The following is a 6,548-nucleotide window of genomic DNA, read 5'->3' on the forward strand; positions in this document are numbered from 1 at the left end:
CCTTAGGGCATCGTTTAGACTTTGGGTTTTGTTTAGATTAAAAGTTCGCCATAGCTGCAACTTCGCGTACTTCGTTTGTGTTCAACGACCAGACAAAGGCGTCACAGAACCCCACCTTGATCAATAAAGTTTTCATCTTATATTCGCAATATCCAGATTGCAATCTCAGTTTCTTGCTTGTTCTTCGTTTGCTCGCAGGAAACAGACCCTCGTGGTCAGGTTGATCGTGCTCCGGCGTGGTCAATAACCTCTCGGAGTTGGTTTAGCGATTGCTAAGGCGCGACGTCCTCGCACGTTCGTAGTCGGATCGTCAAAGTCGACTGCCACCAAAGCGATATCCATCATCTCATCGAAAGACGGGACACCTTTGCCTCTATCATAAGAACTGGTAAGAATTTGAGATTTGCTTGACGGATTTGTGATACACCACCACCACTTCTTAGTAGTCTGTAGGATCATATTCTTGTGTGTTTCTATTGCTGCTAACCATGCCAGGATCACAAGCCGACGAGATTGACTGGGAGAACTTATCGAACAAGGAGCTTCATGATAAGTTTCAGCAAATGATGACTGAACAGGTACAAGATGTGCTGAACAATTTTGAAGAGGCCATGGAGAAGATCACTGGCCTTGAGAAGACGTTCGAAACAAAGCTCGATAACAGATTTAATGAACTGCTTGCGCGTCTTCCACCACCGGCTGCACCTGTCGCACCTCTGCAACAACAACAACTACGCCCCCTTCCGAATCAGTATGGACGAGCACAGCGTGTTCCTATTGAGCCAGGACAAAATTCTGGTGCCGCTGCTACTGCTGTTGGTGCTTCTTTGGCTCCTGCGACTGCTCCTGCTGGTACCCAGGAGGATGATGAGTATGCGGGTGATTATGAGGATGAGGTTGATCAAAATCAGATCTACGAGCAGCCACCAGCACCACCACCAGCAGGTCGACCTCAGGTATATATTCGTAATGGTAGGCCTGCACCACCACCTCAGGTACGCGATGATGTCCATATTCCTAAACTGAAATTGAATATTCCACCATTTGAGGGTAGATATGTTCCTGATATATATCTTACTTGGGAGTTAGAAACTGAACAACGATTTACATGTTTACAATATCCTGAGGAGAGACGAGTTGCTGCTGCTGTTTGTGCTTTCACTAGTTTTGCATGTGTATGGTGGTCTGAACATTGTAGATTATATCCTATTCCAACTACTTGGGCTGCTTTGAAAACTGCTATGCGTACGCGTTGGGTTCCACCATATTATCAACGTGAATTGCTTCAAAAATTGCAGCGTTTAAGACAAGGGAAAAATTCTGTAGAAGAATATTATCAGGAATTACAAACTGGCATGATTAGATGTGGTATTGTTGAGGAGAATGAAGCTATGCTTGCACATTTTCTGGGTGGATTAAATAGAGAGATTCAGACCATTCTAGACTATAAGGAGTATACTAATATCACTCGTTTATTCCATCTTGCTTGTAAAGCTGAACGTGAAGTGCAGTATCGACAAGCATTGGGGCGAACTAACTTTTCTGCAGGCCGACCTTCATCATGGACACCACGTGCATCTTCTACTTCAACTGCACCAGCACCTCCATCCGGTGCCACCTCCAGCCGTGATACAAGAAAACAGGCACAACCACCATTATCTGCCAAGAGCGCACCTGCGGGGCCTGCACAGCGTTCTTCTTCTTCCATGGCATCAACAGGGCACACAAGTGATATTATTTGTCGTCGTTGTAAGGGAGAAGGTCATTATGCGAGGGAATGCAAATCTCCGCGTGTGATGATTGCTACCGCAGATGGTGGATATGAGTCCGCTAGTGACTATGATGAGGAGACATTGGCTCTTATTACACGTGAAGAACATGGTGGAGATGATTTTGATCATGAGACGCAATACATGGCTCCTGAAGACGCTGACAGGTATGAATGTTTAGTTGCTGATAGAGGCGAGGGTCCCGATCTTTCGATGAGATGATAACTATCGATTTGGTGAAGATGACTTTGACGATCCGACTACAAACGTGCACGACGTTGCGCCTTAGCAATCGCTAAACCAACTCCGAGAGGTTATTGACCACGCTGGAGCACAATCAACCTGACCACGAAGGTCTATTCCTGCAAGCAATCGAAGAACGAGCAAGAATATGATAAAGCAATCTGAATATTGCGAATATATATGAAGTATTGATAATGGTGGGGATCCGTAAGCGGTCTTGGTCTGGTCGTTGGACACAAACGAAGTACACGAAGTTGCAATGGCTAACTTTTAACTAAACAAATTCCAAGGAAAAGCTACTAGATGGATCTACTTATATAGGAGCAAGGGGTGGCGGCCAAGGAGGTGGGAGGACGTCCCAAGGCAGCCTAAAACTAAATCTAGGTCGTACAAGGCCAATGGGCCCAAGTGGAGGTGATGTAACACCTTTGGACTTGTAGTTTGACTCGGATTCTGCTGCAGCATCAGATTGTTTCGTCCACAACTCAACGCTTCGGACGAATTTGAAGGTGATTCCAATTGGGTTGGAAAGTGCACGAAATCTAGTTTCCAACAAAAAAAGAATCACCCAATTCGGAGTCCGTATGAAAAACTTGTGTGCGTTTTGAGTCAGGTATGTCTGTGCAGTCCGAATCTGAATCCAGAACGTGAGAGACTTGGACTCTATCTTCTCTTGGGCCAAAAGTGACGTGAGAGAACTTTTTGGACAGCAAATAAACATCTCTTTCTTCCTTATCTTCATATGTGGATTGTACAAATGTCCCATACACCTGCAATTAGACAAAACACAAAAGTGTGTGAAGTATTTTTGTTCTGGATAACATAAATAGATTATTGAATAGTTTGCACTAGAAATCACCTGACAAATATGCATATATGCAATATTTTTGGTCATATCCAAGGTAGTCATGTCCTCATCATTTTTGCTACCATATTATAAGCCTTCCCAGCTCCACATACATCTACGTCGTGCGTTTGACTCTCCCTGATAATCGCTCTATCCAAGCTTTGAGAGTTTTGACTACAACGGTTGCCGATCACCGCCTGTTGCTGGGTAAGAACTGGTAAGAATTTGAGTTTTGCTTGACGGATTTGTGACACCCACCACCACCACTTGTTCGTAGTCTGTAGGATCATATTCTTGTGTGTTTCTATTGCTGCTAACCATGCCAGGATCACAAGCCGACGAGATTGACTGGGAGAATTTATCGAACAAGGAGCTTCATGATAAGTTTCAGCAAATGATGACTGAACAGGTGCAAGATGTGCTGAACAATTTTGAAGAGGCCATGGAGAAGATCACTGGCCTTGAGAAGACGTTCGAAACAAAGCTCGATAACAAGTTTAATGAATTGCTCGCGCGTCTTCCACCACCACCACCCGCTGTACCTAACGCACCTCTCCAACAACAACAACAACGACTACCTCCACGTCGCGAAGCAGACCTCCGCCGAGCAAGCCGTGTTCCTCTTGCGTTTGGCCAAACTGTTGGTGCTGCTGTTGATACTTCTGTGGCTCCTGCTGCTGATGCGGAGGAGGCTGATTATGTGGGAGATTATGAGGATGAGGTTGATCAAAATCAACACTACGTGCAGCCACCTGTACCACCACCAGCAGGTCGACCTCAGGTATATATTCGTAATGGTAGGCCTGCACCACCACCTCAGGTACGCGATGATGTCCATATTCCTAAACTGAAATTGAATATTCCACCATTTGAGGGTAGATATGTTCCTGATATATATCTTACTTGGGAGTTAGAAACTGAACAACGATTTACATGTTTACAATATCCTGAGGAGAGACGAGTTGCTGCTGCTGTTTGTGCTTTCACTAGTTTTGCATGTGTATGGTGGTCTGAACATTGTAGATTATATCCTATTCCAACTACTTGGGCTGCTTTGAAAACTGCTATGCGTACGCGTTGGGTTCCACCATATTATCAACGTGAATTGCTTCAAAAATTGCAGCGTTTAAGACAAGGGAAAAATTCTGTAGAAGAATATTATCAGGAATTACAAATTGGCATGATTAGATGTGGTATTGTTGAGGAGAATGAAGCTATGCTTGCACGTTTTCTGGGTGGATTAAATAGAGAGATTTAGACCATTCTAGACTATAAGGAGTATACTAATATCACTCGTTTATTCCATCTTGCTTGTAAAGCTGAACGTGAAGTGCAGGATCGACAAGCATTGGGACGAACTAACTTTTCTGCAGGCCGACCTTCATCATGGACACCACGTGCATCTTCTACTTCAACTGCACCAGCACCTCCATCCGGTGCCACCTCCAGTCGTGATACAAGAAAACAGGCACAACCACCATTATCTGCCAAGAGCGCACCTGCGGGGCCTGCACAGCGTTCTTCTTCTTCCATGGCATCAACAGGGCACACAAGTGATATTATTTGTCGTCGTTGTAAGGGAGGAGGTCATTATGCGAGGGAATGCAAATCTCCGCGTGTGATGATTGCTACCGCAGATGGTGGATATGAGTCCGCTAGTGACTATGATGAGGAGACATTGGCTCTTATTACACGTGAAGAACATGGTGGAGATGATTCTGATCATGAGACGCAATACATGGCTCCTGAAGACGCTGACAGGTATGAATGTTTAGTTGCTCAACGTGTTTTGAGTGTGCAGGTCACACAAGCTGAGCAAAATCAGAGGCACAATTTGTTCCATACCAAGGGAGTTGTGAAGGAACGTTCTATGCGCGTCATAATAGACGGAGGGAGCTGCAACAACTTGGCTAGCATGGAGATGGTGGAGAAGCTTTCTCTCACCACAAGACCACATCCACATCCTTACTACATCCAATGGTTCAACAACAGCGGCAAGGTTAAGGTAACACGTACTGTTCGTGTGCATTTTAGTATCTCTACATATGCTGATTATGTTGATTGTGATGTGGTACCTATGCAAGCATGTTCCTTATTACTTGGTAGACCATGGCAATTTGATAAAAACTCTGTACACCATGGTAGAAACAATCACTATACTCTTGTTCATAAGGATAAAAATATTACTTTGCTTCCTATGACTCCTGATTCCATTTTGAAAGATGATATTAATAGATCTAATAAAGCAAAACAGGAGAAGAATATGAGTGAAAATCAGATTGTGGCAAAAGAATTTAAGCAACAAATGAAGCCTAATAATAAACCATCTAGTGTTGCTTCTGAAATTAAATTGAAAAGTGCATGTTTATTTGCCACTAAATCTGATATTGATGAGCTAGATTTCAGCAAATCTGTTTGCTATGCTTTTGTGTGCAAAGAGGCATTATTTTCATTCGAGGACGTGCCTTCCTCTTTGCCTCCTGCTGTCACTAACATTTTGCAGGAGTTCGCTGACGTCTTTCCACAAGACGTGCCACCGGGATTACCGCCTATTCGAGGGATTGAGCATCAGATTGACTTAATTCCCGGTGCTTCACTGCCAAACCGTGCACCATACCGTACCAATCCAAAGGAGACGAAGGAGATTATGCGTCAAGTACAAGAGCTTCTCGACAAAGGTTATATACGCGAATCCCTTAGTCCTTGTGCTGTTCCTATTATTCTAGTGCCGAAAAAGGCTGGTACATCACGTATGTGTGTTGATTGTAGAGGCATTAATAATATTACTATTCGTTATCGTCATCCTATTCCTAGGCTAGATGATATGCTTGATGAATTGAGTGGCTCTACAATATTCTCCAAAGTTGATTTGCATAGTGGCTACCATCAAATTCGTATGAAATTGGGAGATGAATGGAAAACATCATTTAAAACTAAGTTTGGATTATATGAGTGGTTAGTCATGCCTTTTGGGTTAACTAATGCACCTAGTACTTTCATGAGATTAATGAACGAAGTTTTACGTGCTTTCATTCGGCGATTTGTGGTAGTTTACATTGATGACATATTGATTTATAGCAGATCTTTGGAGGAACATTTGGAACATTTACGTGCTGTTTTTATTGCTCTACGTGGTGCACGTTTGTTTGGTAACCTTGGGAAGTGCACCTTTTGCACCGACCGAGTATCTTTTCTTGGCTATGTTGTTACTCCACAGGGAATTGAAGTTGATAAAGCCAAGATTGAAGCTATTGAGAGTTGGCCGCAGCCCAAAACGGTCACACAAGTGAGGAGTTTTCTTGGCCTCGCTGGATTCTATAGGCATTTTGTGAGAGATTTCAGCACCATTGCTGCACCTCTCAATGAGCTTACAAAGAAAGTTGTGCCTTTTCTTTGGGGTACCGCACAGGAAGAAGCCTTCACGGTATTGAAAGATAAGTTGACACATGCTCCTTTACTCCAACTTCCTGATTTTAATAAGACTTTTGAGCTTGAATGTGATGCTAGTGGAATTGGATTAGGAGGTGTGTTATTACAAGATGGCAAACCTGTTGCATACTTTTCTGAAAAATTGAGTGGGCCCAGTCTGAATTATTCTACTTATGATAAAGAATTATATGCTCTTGTTCGGACTTTAGAAACATGGCAACATTATTTATGGCCCAAAGAATTTGTTATACATTCTGATC

This window comes from Triticum aestivum, chromosome 1A (assembly GCF_018294505.1).
Source record: "Triticum aestivum cultivar Chinese Spring chromosome 1A, IWGSC CS RefSeq v2.1, whole genome shotgun sequence".
Taxonomy (NCBI): Eukaryota; Viridiplantae; Streptophyta; class Magnoliopsida; order Poales; family Poaceae; genus Triticum; species Triticum aestivum.